General features: G+C 43.8%; 1 protein-coding gene across 1 annotated transcript in view; it reads left to right on the forward strand.

Annotated features, from left to right (window-relative positions):
• The window catches only part of LOC111067639 (protein toll), a 50,214-nt gene that overhangs the window by 20,903 nt on the left and 8,086 nt on the right, over positions 1–21,225 (forward strand). Inside the window, exon 2 of the mRNA XM_022356858.2 lies at positions 10,386–10,534. The gene's annotated coding sequence lies outside the window, so the exon portion shown is untranslated. The remainder of the gene's footprint in view (positions 1–10,385; positions 10,535–21,225) is intronic.

The following is a 21,225-nucleotide window of genomic DNA, read 5'->3' on the forward strand; positions in this document are numbered from 1 at the left end:
AACATTTTCAATAATAATTTTAATTAACAGCCACACAGAGTACTTCAAAGGACACGACACAACACACAGCCCACGTTTAACTTTTGCTAATCCTCATTTTTGGAATCCTTTCATACTATATCGCATATCCTTGCATTTGACACTCGAATTGTTTTCGTGGATATTAAAACCATAATTTTTTATCAGCAAGAGCAGCAGAGGAGTGCCTGCCACATGCCACAGTGAGCACACACGACACACGCAACACACGGAACGACAGTCATCCGTCAGTTGGTTAACTCGTTGTGGGGGGGCCAATGGGGAGGGGGGCTGCCGCTCTATGCGCTTAAGTGCTTGTTTGAGGTTTACTCGCAGTGTGACCATAATCTGCCACAGACACTTACACACACACACACACAGACAGACGGACGGACAGAGTGGGGCAACAGCGTCAACAGATAAATAAACAGGCAACAGACAGAGACAGCCTTCATGAGTGAGACAGAGAGAGAGTGTCCCTGGCATATCCTCTGATTAATGATGTTGCGACAATAATTAATTATATGCCTGCACCATAAGCAAAAGCATGGGGGGGGAGCGAAAAAAGAAGGTTAAAAGTGTAGCAGACACTGGGGGCAGGCGGGCGGGCAGGCAAAGCAGGCAGTGTTTTACTTGCTTGCCACAAGTATTTCATTTCATTTGCGCGGCATTTTACAGGGCTAAGACCACAAAAGCCGCTAAATGTGGCCTAAGCCATGTCAAACTGTATTAGACTCGGATTGTTATCTACGGAGTAACCTTTTTGGGGCAGGGCAGCCTTGATGCCTTCTGCCGGCTGCCTGCTTCCAGCTACCAACTGCCTTTGGGGGCACAGCAATTAAACAGCAATTTAAGTTATTTTTGCATGTCCTTTTGCTTCAAGCATTCCTTGCGCTTGTTTTGCCGCGTTCATTGCCACGGTGCTTTCGCTGCTTTCTCCGTATTTGTGTGCTTCTGTGCCTGTGTGTATGTGTGTGTGTGGCATGATTTAGACATTTCAATTTGCATGTGTTAACATGCAATGCAAAAAGGATTCGATTCTTATCGCGCTAGCATTCGCCAGAAGCCAAAGGCCAAAGCCAGATCCTGGCCAGAACAGAAACTACCTCACACCCACACAAAAGAACCAGCGCTTTGCTACTTTCTTTCTTTCTTTCGCCATTTCTCCCATTGCCACATTGCGGGAGTTTTGCTTTTGAGTTGAGGTTTATTATGTGGCGCTCCATGCACATGCCACACACCCTCCCACACACAGGCCACCTCTAACCAACACACACAACACTTGCTCTTGCCTTACCTTCACCGCCGCAATGTGGAAATTTGAATATCCTGCGGTAATTTCCACTATTTTTAGTACTTTGTTGCCCTTTTGAACTGCCTTTTACTGTGGCTTCTGGGGGGGAGCGGGCAGAGAGGAGCAGGAACAACATTAAGAGGCGCAAAGAGCGGTGAGGGTTTGACGGTGTCGCGGCAAACTCTGGTGTACATATGCATGTACATAGTCGTATGTGTGGAAAAGGGTTAAGTGACTGCCACTTGCTGTGGGGCGCATCTTTTGTGCGGCATTCATTTCTTTTTCGCTGAAGCGAGCCCCTACGAGCATTTGCATGCGAATGAAAGTTACTTTTTGTGCAGAACCACCGCAGAACTTGGCCAACTCTTACGAGTATAACTTTGATGACTGCCAGCGCCATCAATTGTGGCTCTCGTTTAAGCTCTCCTAACCTGCTTTTCATCTGCCTCTTCTAATGCGCAATTAGAGGGCCATTCGTTGATTGAGAAATTAGCCAAGTTAGTATCTTCACGCGTCCATGGTCCACAGTCCAGTCGTCCAGGACTTATGGGCGGGGCATTAAAACCATTCTGAAGCCATTCTGACGGCGGACATGGCCAAAAAGGGAAGCATCTCCGTGCGTGACAATTGGTAGGAAACCTTTGCGGCAGCAGCCTCATGTGTGTGTGCCCATGTGTGCCCCATAATGTGGGCTGTTAACTAACAAATTTCCCGCGCCTTACCTAATCATGTCCCGTTTCTACCGAACTGATGAGAAAATTGGTTAAATTAAGGCTGGGTCAACCGCAGCGTCGCGTCTCAATCGAACGAACACCGAACGGAAAGCGGGAAGTGGGAAACGGGTAGCGGAGCGGAGCCATTAACCTGGGAAATCGGTTAAAGCCACACACAAAATTGGCACGTTAAAGCGTCTATAAAATGCATGTGTAAACAAGGCACAAACTCGTGTCCAATTATGGCCAACACACACACACACACACACACACAAACAAATGAAGGCGAAAGAGTGGCAGAAGCAGAAGCAGCCAAAAGCAAACTTTTATCTAAACAAACAGCTCGTTTGGTATGGGGCCAAAAAGCTGGTCAGAATGAGGAGCAGAGGGCCAGGGCCAGAACCACAATGACGGACAGGAGCCACAGTCAGAGCCATGGCCAAGAGCGGTTAGGTTAGCCCCATCGAGGCGCGGCGGCATGCTAAAAATAAATGAAGACATTAGCGACGCTCAAATGACATGTTATCGACTTTGAGGGCAGACGCCGCCGCGGCAGTGGGGCTCCAGCGATGGCGGACGCCGCAATTACCGTTAGCACACACACACACCCACAGACATGCATGCGCGTCTCTGGGATCGTAAACAAAAAAACTGGCAATAATGGAGGTAACCTTTTCGGCCAGGCCAGGTGCTGCGTTTGCTTTTCAGCTGGGTCTTTTTTTAAGCCCTCATTTTGGCGCGCTTGAGATTCTTGCGAATGATATAGGAACATGCAAACTTCCGGCGGAAGTGCAGGCGTGTGACAGAGACAGCGAGAGAGTGAGTGAGAGAAACAGAGAGAGCAGCACTACACCGACATGGAAAACCCATTAACACACATACAGAGAGAGAATGAGTGAGAGAGGAGGAGGAAGTGTTGTATTTTTTTTTGCTCCCGCTTCGCCTCTTTCTCTCTCTCTCCCAGTGCATCTTAGCTGTAAAGGGTGCGCATTCATGCACTCGTTTTTCATGTGTTTGGCGATAAATTTTCATTTTGTAGAGCTGCGCTTTTTCGCCGCAATCAGTTTTTCGATTGGAGGCTACATAAATATTTTACCAAGCAGACATCCATTCTGACAGACAGACTAGCAGACACACAGACGGAGGGACTAACAGACAGACCTACAACCAGATCGACAGATAGACAGGCAGACAATCATTCCCATAGACACAACGAAGAAGGCTCTTGCTCTCTGGCTGTTTGGCTGTCTGGGCGCAAAAGGCCACCACATAAAGTTACAAAAGTTGCGGCGGCTAGGCTATTTTGAAATGCAAATTACCATGTACGGGAGGGCGCTCCTTGGACTCCTTGTCGTCTTCGGCCACCTTTCTCCTGCACAGAAATGCCATGAACACTCCTCCTTCTCCTGCAGTCTGCTGGCTGGCACTCAATCAACCCACACGAGCCCATCAATTAAAGGTCATTTACATGTCAATGCAGTCGGGCGAACGCCCTGCAACAACAATACAGCAACAGCAACAAAAACAACACAAACCGCAAAAGTTTTGCACCCCAGCAAAAACTAAACTCCCCAGTAATTGAAGCATTTAAGCCCACGTCATTCTTCAGATTTGTAGCGCTCGCTCCTTGCCAAGGCAGGTGCTTGGGGTAAGAAAGGGGTTCCTAAAGAATGTTGAATGATTTTTAAGAACGGAAACAAGTTTCTGATAGGTGAGTTTTCTTGATAGAAACAAGCTAGAAACGAATTAAATGGAAAGGGTTTTCCAACTGGGATGGATTTAATATAATAAGATTTACTATAATTAATATTTAAAAGGTCCATTGAAATTTCCAATATTCCATAATTAGATACATTTTCTATGAGTACATTCCGAGTACAAGAAGCCTGGATAAACCTTTACAGCTAAGCCACACTGTGAGAGCTCTCTTCATGGTCTCTCTCTCTCTCTCTGTAGTGAATGGAGTAAGTTTCACAATTCCTTGAGCCCCCTTCTCTGGCTACGCCACTGCCCCCTCTCTGGCTACGCCACTGCCCCCGAGGGCACTTACATGTGCATGGGCATGCACATGCATTCCATGCCCCCCTGCTGCTCCTTGCCACTCTTTTCTCGGTGGTGGGGCAAGTGCTAAAGACCTTTTGTTACGAAATTGCATTTGCTGTTGCCAAATACTTTGCAGTTTTGTAATTTTTACTGCGTTTTGTAATTTGTTAAGTGCAAGGCACCGGGGCATACACTTTTTTGTGGCTTTTTTATTTACTTTTTTTATGTTTTTGTGGGAATTAAGTTGTTAAAGCCACGGGATGGCAAATGGTGCAGGAAAACTATTGAGAAGGCGGACCCCTTTCGGCTTGAAGCTTCTAAAATCATACAGAGGTCGCGGTGGGAAAACAGTGGAGCCTTTGTCACGTCAACTGCTGCTTCCGCGACATTGCCCCAAAGTTACATCGCAAACGCCACTCCCCGGCGACACTTCCGCGCTTAACCCCACACAAATACACCCACAAATACGAGTACGAGTACGATTGCGAGTGCTGCGCTCTAACCTTCTCTGATGATTTGCATTTTCGACATTGTTTGGGCTGCTGCTGCCACACGCCTCCACTCTTATCGCCAAGCCCTTCCTCCCGCCCATCCTCTTCCCTTCCAGTTTGCCAGCAATTTATGTGTTGCATTGTTTATGACAGATTTATCGCAAGTTAATGACATGCGACCGACCAACGGACCGACCGACCGACCGCTGATTTATATGGCCAGCAGACAAATATGCCAGCAGAATGATGGACAAACAGAACAGAACAGAACAAACAAAGCAGACGCAACAGAAAACAGAAAACAGGCCAACAAACCCACACAGAGTGACAGATGCACGCGGACAGCAGAACGGGACACACAGTGGATGGACGCTAATGAGGGCATACCTGAGGATCGAAGAGGACGGATATTCCATTAAGAGAAATGAAAAAGATGAAGGATGGAGAATGCATGAAATCATTTTCGCATTTACACGCAGTTCACACAACTGTCATCTCTTTCTCGCCCCCTCTCTCTTTCTCTCTTTTAACCTGGCTCTCTGCGTCCTGCCTCCGCTAGATTGCTCCGCTGTGGGCTCTGTAATTTTAATAATGAGAAATTGTCAGCGCATAAAATGAAGTCCAGACAACGACAGCTGACACAACAGCAGCCCCCAATGTCCCTTAGTGTCACTCCCCCACGCCAAAAGTTTTCATCCGACCATTGTCATGCCCCCCATTTCCATCAGCCCCTTTTTGTTGGCGTTAATTTAAAGCTTTTGCACATTTACGCGTCAGCTGGCCATCTCTTGCTGTTTGTTACTGTTGTTACCGTTGTTTCTCGCATATAATGAGTGCGCGGCCAAGTCCTTACTTTGCTGTTTTTCGTCATCATCGCCTGAACTTCCTTTCAGGACGCTCCTTACCCAAGCCAAGCAAATATTTATATGCCAGAGTCAGCGTTCAACTTTTTGTTGATTGCAAAAAAACAAAATGGAAAATGGAAAAAAGAAAAATGAACAAAGCTGAAGACAGGGAAAAGTAAAAAGTATTTTTTTTTTTTGTATCCTTCAAAAGGGTATAAGAAGAAGAAGAAGGTAATAAGTCACAACAGTTGGGAAATGTAGAAAGGAAAGAATTTGTGATCGAAGAAATAATGATATAAATAGGATTTAAAAATGGCTTTAGATACACTATTATTTTGTATCGAAAATGTTGCTAATTTTGGAAAAAATCCAGTCAAACTTATTAGTGTTTAGCTTTCTACATTTTAAGATGTGCTGAAAATCTAAATCGGACAAAACGATATCTCTCCACAAACGGACTCTTCTTTCTTAATTTTTTTCCGTTACTTTACTCTTAGGAATTTTTATTAGGTGTAGTAGGCTAAGAAGCTACAGTTCAAGGTTCAATAATAAAAAAACTTGGTTTCCATTTTAGCTTTCATTTGTTGTCAAAAGTCAAAAGGTCAAGTGAAATTTACTTGCGAGAGACGAGACTCCAATATGTGGATTTACTCGTACTCGTATCACAGAATTTCTTGTATTTTCCACACGAATATGATCCTTTTGCGTGCCGTGGCTCTGAGAAATGGCCAAAAGCCAACTGGAATGTACATTTCATTTTTTTTTTGGGTCAGTCATATATTTCAATTAAGGCTGGGGAAACATGCAAAGCGAATAAAGCATTTTCGGTGGCAGGCGATGCGAAATCCGAGCCTCGGGGCTCATCGTGTGTTAATACTAATAAAAAATGATTTATGCGAAGTACGCGAAATTCTTCAGGCGACTTCCCAGGGAACTTTGTTGCGGTTAATGCGTGCGACTCAACTTCCTGGCAGGGCAGGCGGTTAGTCGACTTTCTACACCACACAAAAGGTAATTAACACGATGCACAACCGAGGCAGCCAGAGCTGCTGTAGAGCCACTAAAGAGCCACTAGAACCACTGGAACCACTAGAACCGCCAACACGAAGAATGAAGCACCAAGAACAATGCATAAATCAACTTTCCTGGTTCAATGCGCTGGCTGTGTGTGGCAGCGTGGCAGTGGCCGTGTGGCAACTTGATTAGAAAAGAAAACCAAAAGGCGAGGGAGAGCTGGAGAAAAGGAAAAGCAGAACAAGAACTAGTTTTCTTTTACCTTTAATATAATGGGAAATCGAAGCCGCAACAAACGGTAAAAGGCAGCAGCAGCAGCAGCTACAAAGAACTGTGGCTCTAATGAGCAGAGAGCCCCTGCAACATGTGTAAAATTGTGTAAAAGATACACACAAAACAAAAAAGAGCCCAACTAAAAGGAGTTTTTGCAATTGAAGTAATTACAATTTGAAAGCGAACAAAGACTGCTGCAGAACATATCCGCCAGATACATTCTAATGAGTGGAACAAAAGCAGAAATTGCTGAAAAATGCATACAAAAGAAATGAGCAAAGAGTGGGGCAGAGTCGGGCGGAGTGGGAGTCAGAATAAAGACAGAAGTGGAGGCAGAGTATGGGCCACAGTGGAGTGGAACAGAAGCTGTATGTTGCATGAATGAAAACCCATGCAGAGAGCGAGAAGGAGAGACCCAAATGCATATACAAATAAATTAGCAACTAAACAAGAAAAAAGCAAAAAAACAAAAGCCAAATGCAAGGCCTGCAGGGGAGCTGCAATGTAATTAAGTAAAAAATGCAGGGCGCGTGCATCCATAAGATACAAACACACACACACACACACTGATGCACAGATGCAGTGCTCTATGGAGTGCCGCCGCTCGAGAACGGGGAAAGGGACTGGGGTTGGGACTGGGGGATGGGGGATGCATCTGAAAAACACATTTGCACATTTCATTATTAAACAAAAAGAGAAGATAGAAGAGAATGTTGGCACTGGTGCGGTGATAGAATGGCGGTGGGGGGCAGGCAATAAAAATTATGCATGCCATACTTTTATTAACATCCATTGAAAGCTGCCATGCCTGCTGGAGCCCTAAGCGCAGCGCTCATTATGCTCAACAGGGCGGGCCCCCATGTCTATTAAAATTAAAATGCGCCCCACTCGGTAGGTTCTTCTCTTTTTTTTTTATAAACAAGAAGAACCAAAACTGCCACACAAAAGTCATAAAAGAGAGTCAGAGGCAGGGAGAGAGAGAGCGAGAGAGACAGAGCCGTAACTGGTCTGCCACTTCAGTGATTTTCAATATGAAAATGCAGCCAGACAGAGCTGACAGACAGGCAGACATAGATACAGACAGGCAGACAGACAGACAGTGTGAGAAGGAGAGGGAGTTGTTTGAGCTGAATGCATGTTACCGCATGCTTGGATGAATACGAATGCAGAGGCAACACACATAATGTGGCAACAACAGCAACAAGGGATTGCGGTTTTTGGCCTATGCAAATTAGCAGATATGTCCGTGCATACAGACGTATATGGCCAGAAAGCAGAAACAGCGAGCGGCGTACTTCCACAAGAAGCGGCTTATAGCAGATTAACTGCTGGAATATAAGTGAACTTAAATGTTTCAAAAGATATTCCATCTATAGATGAAAGAGGATAAGTGGCAGATAGTTGGCCAGCCAGAACATTCACATGACTCCACAAACATTCTGCAGTTCTAGAGATACAACAGAAAGCCGTGCCACAGCATATGGGAGAGGGCGGAAAAGAGCTGTCCGCAGAGAAGGTTAATTGAGGGAACTCTCAGAATATATGCAAGAGAAATTTAAAGGGAAAAAAGCTGCAGAAAAGGAAGCCAAGCCCTAGAGAAGGTTACAAGAATCTAATGATATTTAATGGAGAAGAAGAGAGCAGTTGTCCATTGGAATATTACTAGAGGAATATTTCTAAAATAGAGAAAAACAGTTTAAAGCCATTCTAAAGTGGCATGCAGATAAATAACCTATAGAATGAAGACCTCTAAGCCGTTACTACAGAAAGTAGGAACAGCATAAAGATGTGGCATGTGAAAAGGTGGTGAAACTGCACCATTCCGAATGCCAAAAGATAATCTATATTAAACATGCAATCGGAGATTGGTTAACATGGAGAAATCAATGTCAAAACCATCAACATCATCCCCATCCGAATTTGAATATATAACAAATTTTATATTCATTCAATTTTGTGCCCCAATCCATTGTCACTGCCACTACCACTGCCAGACAAAGAAGAAATTTGATTACAAATTCCTGAACAGTTCTCCAGAGTTTAGATAACTGGCAATTTGCATATGCGTCCGACCAGCAATTAGACATTTTTCGGTAGTGGACTTGGACTTGGACAAAGAAATATGAGTAAATACAACAGACAGACGGATGGGTTGGGCTGGACTGAGAGCCATGCGATAAAAGATGAGAACTGATGAATTTAGTGAGGAAAGAGCTGGACATGCATATAAAATAAACAAAAGCAAAAACAAAACCAAAAGATACAAAGATGCAAAAGATGTTTTGCTTATTTATGACTAGGCCCGAAACATACATATATTCAAATATGTAAATTTAGGCAAAGTTTATTTTTGGCCTTTTTACATTTTTGTAATCAAATTAAAAGATTTGACCTAACCCCAGGTCCTGGTCCTGATCCTGATCCTGGTCTTGGTCCTGGTACTGTCATGTCCTCCGTTGACCCCCCAAGAGATATCCAGACAAGAGGCTGCCTTAAAACTGAATTTGTTATTTATTTGCAATCTGGGGCTTTGTTCTTAATTATTTTCTTGAATAAATAGAAACAGTTTTGCAATAAAAGCAGATTGTCTCTCCACTGAATTGTTTTCTTGCTTGATTCGATTGCTTGGAAATCCTCAACAGCAGCAGAAAATTGAATAAAATTATATTTCAGGCTTTTGAATATGTATGTGGACACAAGTGGGGTGGAGTGTGTACTATTATTTTAGCATAGTTTTCCAGCCATTTCAAATGGAATCCCATCCTGCCATCCATCTCTGGCTCATCTCAAGCATCACCTCTGATGTTTTCAGTCTAGAGATGGCCCAGAGGATTGGAACTTGTTTTCTTTTTTCTGGATATGATTATTTCGGGGATTATGTTGGAGCATAGCTCGATGGAATAGAATTTAATATGAATACAAAATATTGGTGGGTATATAAAAACATTTAACGTCCCAACAGTGTCCGTTTCTCGTGCCTTTCGTGTCATTGATGCTGGCACGAAGCATGCAGTTATCCAGCACTGTTCTGAAATGCACATCTCCATTTGCAACACTTACAGTCAGTCATCGCTGTCTGCTTTACAACGCACTTGACTTGCAAATTGTTTGCGGTGATGTCTGTGATGGCGATGGTGATGGTGATGTTGATGGCTTGCATTGCAAATTCTAAGTACGAGTAACAGCGAAGCTTAATTAAATTAAGCGTACACGCCCTTTTGGTGATGGGTTGGCGAGGGGTGTAGGGTGGAGCAGGACTCATGAATAGGCATTAGGTATGCGTTAAAATTTAAGTGGCTTACACACACGTGTCATGTATACACCACTTGAGCCACCACACCACCAGAAGCAGCCACAGCAGCAGCAGCACCCACCGCTGGGAAACAGTCAGGACAGACGGATAGACACGGGTTGTTTGCTACTTTTGCATATGTATGACATAATTAGTGTCATAATGACAGCACAACCACCCATCCACCCACACACATATGCATACAGGCACTTGTCTGGCAAAAAGCTGAAAAGTCGCTAAAGAAATGGCACGGACCGGCCTGGCCCGGCTATGCCACGCCCGGCCTCCGACACTCATTTGAAATGCTAATCAGCTATGCCCCACATCATGCCATTCCCCCCCTTTTCTTGTTTTGTGGCACCATCAACTAATTTGCATATTTTTCACGCTTTTTTGTTGCAGTAAATTACTTAAAAATACATTAAAAATGTACAGAAAGCTGCAACGTCAGTAGAAGAAAGCAGCCGATTGCAGAAGCAGCAGGAAAAAAGAATTCAAGGATTCTAGCTATTCTTTCCATTAAGCAGCAGCAGAGGCTCGACAGGCGAAAGGTAAGTGAAAATAAATATTATGACAGCGCTCTGCTAATAAATATTCATTAAAAATTATAATTTATTCAACCAACGAAAAGCAGTCATAAAGAATGCATTTGGTATCCAATTATTTATATATGATTACGTATTAAATATTACACAAAACTCAGTTTTGAATTCAGTCTTCATTTAATATGATATGTTTTTTTTGTATGTTTGCATTTTTTCTGCGGTTGTCTGTTTAATTGAGCAAAGAACGAATGGGGAAAACATAAATAAATTGCATTAAATAAATATGTTTTAGCACCGAGTTGTTGTAAGGGTCGCACGCTGCCCAGAAAATGGAGCAAAAACAAACAAAACAGCAAAAAAAAAAAAAAACAAAAAACAGAAATGGAAAACCGCAATTATATTTCATAAATGTGCAACGCTCTCTTTCTCTCTCCAAAAAGAATATGACACTTTGAGAATATATGGCAACAGGATGCATGCCCGTACACACACAACGCTTCTAACACTTGTACATTTTTTAGTGAATTTCCCAAAGAGTTCATAACTTTTATCACTCACTGTCAGCCGCACACAACACATAAAGAATTTTTTATACCTTTCATGCTTGGTGTACGAAGAGAAGTTTTACCCGCCGAAAAGGAAGCTTTTGCCTGCCTATGAATTAAAACATATTTCCTCATCATCATAGATCATTCAATATATCATGAACAATCGGTTCCTTTAAGCCGATATCAATTTCTGTTAAAGAAACCCTTTTTTTTCTAGTGATAAATGCAGAAAATGTATCTTTCTGCAATTTCATACCAAAATCTGATACCTGATAATTCAGTTTTCATACTTTTACACTTACTTGTTCTATATTCCAGGATATCGCACCCTAGAAGCCATTCTGGTTTTCTTTGTTTTATTGCCACTTCTGGTGGCACCACCCACCTCCCCGCCCTCGGTTTGCTCTCTTTGCGGATGCAAAATGCGAAAATGCATTGTGACAGACACTATTTTTTGTTTGTTTTTAAATGTCAACAGTACGGGCATGAAAAAGGGGGCACACTACGAGTATATGCCACAAACACTTTGTCGTGGCTGTTGCATAAGGAAAAACACTTTTTAAACATTTTCTGGCGGCACTTTTATGGGCGTCTAAAACAAATGCCACACAAAAAGTGGCACTAAAAAAATGGCTGCAAAGGCTTTATTGTGGTGGTGGTGGTGGTAGGGACAGGAGGAGGCGCCACAGCAACTATTAATATACTTCTGTGGTGGTGCAGGCAGGCACTCACACACGAGTGAGAGCTATGCCCCAAGCTGTATGCAACACTCTGGCAATACATGTGGATATATGTACATATGTATGCATGAATGTATCTCTCTTTGCGCTTTTTTTGTGCGTTTTGTTGCATGCAACTGCTGCATATAGCATACAGCACTGAACTGGCAGACAAATTATGCGCTAAGAGTGCATCGTTGTATCCCAGTATCCCTGCGGCTCAAAGAGCTAAAGAATTTAATTAAATTTTGCACAAAGTTAGCAGCAATGGCAATGAAAAAACAGAAAACCGAAAAAAAACAAAGGCCGCAAAAACGGTTAAACGTTCTCAAATGGTTTTCAATTTGACGCGCTCCCAGAACCGTAGTCTACACTCGTATGCGGCTCTCGTTGGCCAAGCTTTAGAGCCCACTTAATTGGTTTTGCCAGTGACCAGTGACGCCGCCAAACCGGTGACCGGTGACCCCGACCGATCCCGGAAAACCCTGGCAACCCTCTGCAACTGGAACAGGGCTAACCGCAAATTAAAATGAAAGCATTTCGGGCTATGTACTCCAAATGCCACCCACAAGCATAAGCAAAAGGCAAAAGGCAAAAGGCAAACTCTATACAAAAATTTAAATTGCATTTGGAAATGGCAATGAAATTGCAGCCTGGTACTGGAAGCCATAACCATGACCCATAGACCAACAACAGAGCAACAACAATGTTCATCAGTTTATTTGACTTTATGCAAATTGATTGCACAAATAAATAATATATTATTAAAGAACGAGGCAATAATTTGCCAATTTAAATGCGCAATTAGTTTAATTGATGCCATGTCACCCCCAAAAAGGCAGAAAAAAACGAGTTGTAGGTGGAGTGCATCGACAATGTGCTACCTGGTACTCAGGCGAAAATTGGTGGGGGATGTGCTCCATTCAAGTTTAGCTGGAAAGCTAGAACAGAAAACACTTTCTGCTCGCTGACATATACAGTGTACACGAAAAGTATACACCCTAGTATCCTTTAGCATACCGTGTATTGAAAAAACAGCATTTCACTACATTCCACTCCAAACAAAAAACACCAAAAACCACATGGTACATTGACCTCCGGCGGCTGACTATGTACGAGTATTTGTCAAATAAATAATAAAATGTTTATTTGGATAAGCGCCATGGCACATGCCATGTTGACAGTCGGCCAATGGCCAATGCATAATTATGCAAAATACAACAAAATAAATAAGATAAAACTTTAAACAAGCGACTGCAATTAAAATTAAAAATTAACCAAAAATGTTCAGCAGAAAAGCAAAAATTAACACCCGCACAAGCACATGCACCAACGCACATACACACATACACATGACAGAGTCGCAGCCCCGTCGTTGGGTTAAAGCTCATTAAATTTGCATTTGCATATAAAATTGCATAGTTTTCAACACCTCTGCCTCCCGGGTACTCGGGTGTGGGTTGGGTCTCCTAACCCCAACGGCCGACCGACCCTTGTTGGCCAGAAAATATTTTAACGAAAAACCAATTAATGCAGCAGAGCGAAAGAGCGAGCAAGCGGCGAGCGACTGCTGCTCCTGCAACTGAAATATTTTCCTCGGGATAATATGTGCACATTATGTAAATATACGACAATTTTATGCGTATTACCAGGAAATTATTTTTGTTTGGTTTTCAAGTGTCACCACTGCGGCCAGAGCCAGCTTTTCCCCCCGCATTTGGCTCACCGCTCTGGCCAAGGGCTTCGGCTGGAATTTCTAGCCAACAATTATGCTAAATATTTGGTTGATAGAGACTGGGTGTGGGTGTGTGTAATTATTGTTGGTCTAAATATTAAAGCATAATTAAAGGGAAATTAACAGCCAAAAGATGTCACATAGGAAAATGCATAATGATGTAATTAGCAATGTTAAATTTTGGATTAGATATAGAGATACCGAAACTGTACGAATCCTAGCTATTCAGAGTAAATATCTATCATTTAAAGCAACCATAAAATGCAGGATCATGGCCTTGCTTTAATTTTTCTCTTCTCTTCGTGTACAACAATACCATTATGCATATTGAACCTTGAATACTTTGCTCAAGAGCTCTCGCCAGGTTATTTCATGCTCACGCACACACTTTTCTCTCTTATCCCTCATCATCAATCCCACTTGTTTATTCATTTTCTTGATGCAATATTCCCACCAGTGGAAAGGACTGTGTGGCATGCCCCATAGTCCGTTCATTACGTGTGGGAGTGGCGGATGCGGGCGCTGGTCACAAACGTAGCGCATAAAGTGCACTTTACGAATTCTCGCATTTTTATGACAAGATTTCAGCATTTCATTTGTGAACCAAAAGACCAGCAATTCACCCCCCCCCCCCTTCACTCCCTATCCCCCTCCTACCTCTGGCTATACCTCTATTAAGGTTGTAACAAATTTTTTTATTTACTTTCTTTTATTTGCACTTTGATTTAATGGCCATAAAAATGCAAACAAAGGCAAAAACTGAAAGTGTCCAGAAGCAAATGGTAGGGTAGGGTGGAACGCGCGTGCATAAAAATCGGAAGGCACGCTGTGAATTTTAATACTCGGTACCACTCGGCGTATACATAATGTTTTTACTTTCAGCTCGGGCGCCATTTTGATTTTTCACTTGCGCCCAGTAATGGCGCCCTTTGCTGTTGTTGTTGTTCCGCCCGTAATGGGCAGACTCCCCGAGTTGACTTTCCCTTCCTTTTTTTTTTTGTTTGTTTGCAATTGAAACATGAAATTGCATTTATTGTGTGGGAACAATGCAAATAAATGCACGCACAGGACCCCAGACACCAGCCAGAGACCTCTGGAATATTTCTTTATGACGCCAAAAAGTAAGCAGCAATTTTTGATTTATCACTGCACAACCTCCAGTGTGCGAGTGTCAGTGTGTGCAAATGCATGTGCGTTGCCATATAAATACTTGTGTGCATAAATTGAAATGAAGTGCCAGGGCACTTTTGTGAACATTTCCCAGAAATTTTAATCTTTATTTATCGCCACTGTGGTCGGTCGTTCGTTCGCTCGGTCCGTCCATGGTGCTCATCCTTCTCATGCTGCTCGGCAATTGGCGAATTTATGTTAAGCAGTGGATCCCCACTGGAAAAGCTATGATAAATGTTAATGTCTCTATAAATGCGCACATATTTCAGCACATATTCGAGAGAGTTTTAAATGTTAATCAAAGCCCCGACGGATTCCGTCAATATTTATGCATTTTTAATGCCCAACGAATCTAAAAGGGCCCCATAAAATAAAACCATAACAAAAATTGACCTTAAAACAATAAATAACCCGAAAATCAAGAGGGAAATCAAATAAAATGAAACGAAAATTCATATAAATTTAAGCCAAAATCGGTTTTAAACGGATGTGGTCGCGGACTGCATGTCCCGAATATTCAACATTTTTACATATATATATTTGTATCGAACTGGGATTAAATCCTGTCACAGATAAGTCCATTCGAATGAAAATACTCGTATGCTCTCAAACAGAACATATAAAAATATTTATTTGAACTAATTTACCGGATAACTGTCGACTGAAACTAATCCCAAAAACTAATCAGAGTGATTTACTCGCTACGCAACTGCTTTTTGTCTGTGGGAAAAACTTGGAAAACTTTGTCGACGCCATGGCTAAGAAGTCGACTGGCGCCAGGCCAAATGCGCTAATGTCTCTTAATTATCGCCGGAGACTGAGATGCAACTGCGGGTTTTTTCTTTTGTTTAATAGTAGCGACCAAAAGCTGCCAAAAATGATGCCATGCCACCATATTGAACCCCAAGAGTAACAGTAGGAACAGCACAAAATAGAAAAACCAACAAAATCGTGTGCATTTATTTATAACAAGCGCAAAATGTTCACAATTAGCGCTATATATGGGGCTGGGCTGTATACTCCATGGAGGATGGGAGGGAACGACGATGCCTCCTCTTCTGCCACCATAATCATGGAGTGGCATACCATTTAAGGCCCCAGAGTGCGGAGCAGACGAAAACAACTTTAAACGTGACTCACATTTAAACAACAAGCAGAACTAAAACAGAACACAATCGAAAGAACAAAAGAAGGGATTGGGAAGGGGCTTCAGAGCTGTTGCTGAGGGTACGCGAATTAAACTGCATACAATACAAGGAGTGGGAAATCTAGCGACTCAAGGATACCCACTAATTGGGAAGCAATATATCTAAATAAAATTCTGCTAATGATTTGCTACCCTCTTGAAAATTGTAACAATAGTGAAATTAAAAAAAAAATATTATCTCCATTAACGTGGGATTTCCTGCCATGATCCATGATCCACAGACGTTCCTTTCTTCCGCCTGTTACATGCTCAGCCACAAATACAAAACACCCTTTTTGCTTTACGATTAATAGGTAAAACAAAGCGCAAATTATGAGGGCCGGCAGCGGACAGGAAAACAGTAAACAAACAGAGCGGGCAACGACGACTGCCACTGCCACTGCCGCTGCTGCTACCATTGCGACAACGACAGGCAGAATAAATAGAAATCAAGAAAGCATAAAATGCCCAGAGAGACAGAGGCAAAGGCAATGGCAATCGCAAAGGCAACAGAAAAAGTTTGAATGCAGTAAGCGGCAGTAAGCAGGCTGTGGGCTGGGTATACGAAAAATTAAGTAGTTGTAGAACCTGTCCCAGTGGATTGAAGACAGCCCCAAAGGCTGGTTCTCCCCAGTCCTTCTCCAATATCGCGTACTCCTTCTCGTCCTCGTCTTCGTCGTTGTCGTTGTCGGTAATTGAAGAGTACGCGCGTGCGTCCCATGGCAATCGCAGCAAGTTGTGGCCGCCGCCACACTCTGGCGGATTGTCGGACTGACTGCGGACTGTTGGTGCAAGGGGGCATTATGCTGTATTATTTACAATACGACTGCCACTTAGATATACTCATGGCATTGCTGGCCCATAAAATGTTCTTCAAATGAACGCTGAACGGACGAGCGTGCAGCTTGGACGACATTTTCATTTACGATGATGCCTGCGCCTTCTCCTCCTCCACCGACTGAAAGGAGAGTTGAAGGGAAAAATTGAATGTGGAACCGAGGACTGGGTGTCTATTATTTTATTCCCATTCCTATTGACTGCCTGCCTATGTCCCTGTCCCTGTCCCTATCCCTGCCAGCCAGCTGTCCGAGCGTACCCCCAGTTGTTTATTTATGTGATGGACTGTGCGTGTGTGGAAGTTGCAGATAAATTTACTTAGTCGCTTAAGGAGCGCTCCAGAACCAGCACAAAACTAAGCTCTGGCTTAAGGAAATGACAAGTTGGAAGTGGAATAGTAGAATAGTGGAAAAGTGGACTGCTGCTAAAGATTGATGATGGAATGTGTGGAATAATCAAGCGCTGAGTAAACGAGAATTCTTTGCACCTTTTGTTCAGCTCCCTCGGAATGGGAGTACTTGTAGATCCACTTGAGTACATCATCGGTTGGGCGAGTGGAAATCAATTTACGTTAAATGTTTGCTCTTCCAACGAAACTAAGCTAAACAACAACAAGAGTACTGCCTGCTCAGGATGTGCGCTAAGTGAGCAGGGGAATGGGCATGGGTATGAGAATGACTATGAGTGGCAGCCAAGTCAACCGCAGAGTATCCATTTGAGTGGCCTAAGCTCCGCCTGGTCGAAACGGTCGAAATGTTGGGGCACCAGCACCCATTCCAAAGCAAACAACAATCAGCGCCACCAGGCGCTTCGGCGTTCTGGTCAACCTCAAAGGCATGCGGCGGACAGGAGCAGCAGCAACAACATCATCATCATCGACCTGGGCCAACAATGGGCCAACTATTAAACATGAATGCGTCACGCATGCCTGGCCTCAATCCACGCCATGGCTCCACTCCCTGGGCACCACTCCACCCCACGGATCATGATGATGATGATGATGAAGGCCCTGGCTCAACAAGTTTCTGCATTTGTCCCGGGCACGAGCGCATTATGCTAAAACTTTGCGCAGCAACTTGGGGACGACAACATGATTAACAGACAAATGACATTACAAAGCCTTTCACTTGGCAAGTTCTGCCCCCTGTCCCGTGCCCCGTGTCCCGTGCCGCCCCGTGACTTTTCGCTGACTTGGCAACGCGAAAAAAAGTCAAGAAGACAAAAAAAAGCTGCATCGGCATCGTCTTGCCTGCCTTTCTATTTCTCAGACAATGAGCGCGGCTCTGGCTTTCAACCAGATCTGAAGAGAGGAGACCCTTCGCACTCTCTGGGGTGTGTGTGTGTGTGTGCCTCAAATCAGGTCTTAACCCCTTTTTCTTTCATCTGCTTAGCAGCTGAAGCTGCCGCTGCCGCTGCCGCCGCCTCAGCCTCTTGCGTGCAACTTGAACTTTCAGCGAGTTGTGCAGCTGGTGGGAGTACGCAGTAACTTCTCCTCTGCCAAATGAGTGAATGAGTATCTTATGGATTTGTCGTTGACTTTGAAGTTGAGCTACGACGCTCCACTCCGCTTTTTGTCTGCTTAAAAGTTGAGCAGCTGCTGGGATGCATTTACTAATAGAAATTTTACATTTAAATGAGAGAATTTCGAGGCACAGTCTCCCATCTCGCCCAGTGCACTGTCTGTGTGTATTTTTCCATCTTTCTCTCTCTCTATCTCTCTCTCCCTTTCCCCCCAGTAGCCTTGCACTTGAGCGAATCGCCAAGCCGGCGGCGGTTTGCACTTAAGCAGAGGCGTCATCGCGTAAGCAGCTTCGAGATATTTTTGTACTCTCTGCACCCTCACACACCAAACTGAGGGTATGCTGTTTTTCCAGAGGTGTGTGCGAGGCAGTGCGGGGAATATATCTATTCTTAATTGCTTTAACAGACAAGGGTCCTTTAATCATAGATATAACTGGCATACAAAAATCTATTGAACCGATCACAATATTATATCAAAAGCCATTATAACATTGAAAGCCGTTGAAATTTTATATTTTTCATAAGAAATACTTTGTCGTATCTATAGATAATTCAATCACAGTTTTACAATCATATATCTCTCGCTCAAATATAATCTTAAATCAGAAAAACCTATAAAAAATAATCCTTCTTTGAGAGTATAAAATACTTCGGCTCTGATGGTCGGACTTACTTTCTTGTTTCACGTTCGCTTTGTCTGCAGTGCTGGCAGAGTTCTCATCCTCGTCTGTCTGTCTGCCTGCCTGTCTGTCTGTCTGTCTGTCTTGTGTTCTCTGGAATGCGCTTTACGCTTAAGCATAAAATTCTGCAGAAGGTGTAAGCCATAAATAATGAAGGCAGGATTTAATGAATTCATTTCAAGAGGCTTCAACCTTTCGGATGCGATTTCTGGCGCATAATTAGCTGCAAGGGCTTTACCTTTTTCGGTTAAAGTTTCCGTAGGAAACCACATGCTGGACTCTGGACTCTGGGCTCTCGTAAACCTCAAATGCAATCGAACGGATTGTTTCACTATTTTTGTATCTAGTGCCTTGAGATTGTATCTGCAGCATTGAATTTAAGTGTGTACTGCCTGGCATTTGAGTGGCCACCCCATGGCATTTGTATCTAGTGGCACTGCCACTGCCACTGCAGTTGCAACATGACCAATCACATATTGAACAATTTCCAATATTAAGACCCGCTTAGAAGGACCCTCCCACGCCCGCCCACACACATTTCCATCATGGGAGCACAGATGTTTACTCAGAGCTTTGGTTGCCAATACATTCAACCCCATCCCAATATTACAAGCAATACTAGCTGGCTATATAAACATGCCTCGCAGCTGCCTGCCCTGCACCGAAAGTGTTTATGCAGAGAGAGAGAGAGGGTGATGGAGGGCGAGGGGGGTTAAGTGTGTAAAACCAGAAACATGGGAGTGGGAGTGGAATGTCAGAGATGTGTGGGAAGGGTACCCAAAGACTTGCAAAAGTTTTTGGGGGAATTGAAATCCTTTGGCAAACAAGCAGCAACAGCAGCAGCAGCACACACACCCCACACACACATATACTTCCCATGAAAGGACGAAGGGGAAAAATGAAAACATTTCGGTGCAATAAGATACAAAAAACCACAGTTGTGGGCCAAGAGCTTACCCTCACGATGCGTGTAAGAACTTTTCGCTCTCCAAGCATTTGTAAGTTTTTAATAAGAAATTGTTAAACAACTTGTACGATTTTCTTTTGCTCTCTCTCTTGAGCTCTCTCTCTCATTCCCCCAGAGGGGCAGGCAGGACAACAGGAGTCTCCTGCTGCTTGGCAGAAATTGTAGTAATTAGTCATGTTGATTGATGAATGCTTGTGTATGCGTGTGTTTGTGCGTAAGTAAGTGTGTGGCACTTCCATAGCTGCCACTGCCACTGCCACTGACATTGCTGCTGCTACTTCTGTTCTGCTGCTGTTTTTATACCCACTGGGTGTGGCCTCCGGCGTCCGCCGCGGCGCCGTCTGTGGGGCCCCCCCCCCCCCCCCCCCCCCCCCCCCCCCCCCCCCCCCCCCCCCCCCCTCGCCCCCCCGTGGCTTACTCTTGTTTAATTATTGCCCCCCGCCGTTTTATTTTCGAAAATTTCTCATTAAAGGAACGAAACAATATGTCAACGCCATTAAAAACGCTTTGGCACTGCCTTAATCCCCGACTCTGCAGGCATTAAGAAAAGTTCACCATTAAATGGGGCTGCCGTGCAATAAGACGCGCAAAATGCTCTCACTGCGGCGGGCTGCCTGCCGTGGAAAGCCAATTTTCCAAGAGCACGCTGTGGGCGGTACACTACGACTATTAAATAACAGTAGGATATACACACACACACACACGCACCTCCCCGGCTTACATTGTGGGTACTATTTCGTACTCCTTGGGTGAGCAAAAAAAATTCAAGGTAACAGGGAAAGGATACCCCTACCCAGCCCAAACCTGGCTCCACTCAATGGGAGACTTTCTGCTCTGTGGCGAGAGGCGGCTTCTCTAGGCAGCTGCTTTGGTGGCTGGCAACATCATCATGCCACACACTGTGGCGTAGCATGCCTGTGGTTGTAATTTAGTGTGCCTAATGAATTTAGTACCGTTACATACCGGAAACGGAAGCGCGGCAGGGGTATGTGAGTGCAAAAATGCGCACTCAACTGGAATGTCTGTGAATCTCTACGACGGGGAATGAGAATCGAGTGCGAGGAATGGTATATTGTATATTGTATGGGGGTGTGTGTATGTGATATTGAGGTTTCTCTCAGCATGTGTGTGTGGGTGAAAATGTGTGAAAAATCTGAGCGGCTTGGATGTTAAACTTTGCTAACCTTTATTAACGACACCTAGAGCACCAAGCGAGCGTCTAATTAAAACAGACAAAAATTTTAAATCGAGCGGAACGCCTGCGGGGTCGCACTTGAAGGAAAGGTGGCTTCATAATTTTCCAAAGGCATTTTGTAGGCATGTGGAAAATTAAC

Source organism: Drosophila obscura, unplaced genomic scaffold (assembly GCF_018151105.1).
Source record: "Drosophila obscura isolate BZ-5 IFL unplaced genomic scaffold, ASM1815110v1 contig_192, whole genome shotgun sequence".
NCBI lineage: Eukaryota > Metazoa > Arthropoda > Insecta > Diptera > Drosophilidae > Drosophila > Drosophila obscura.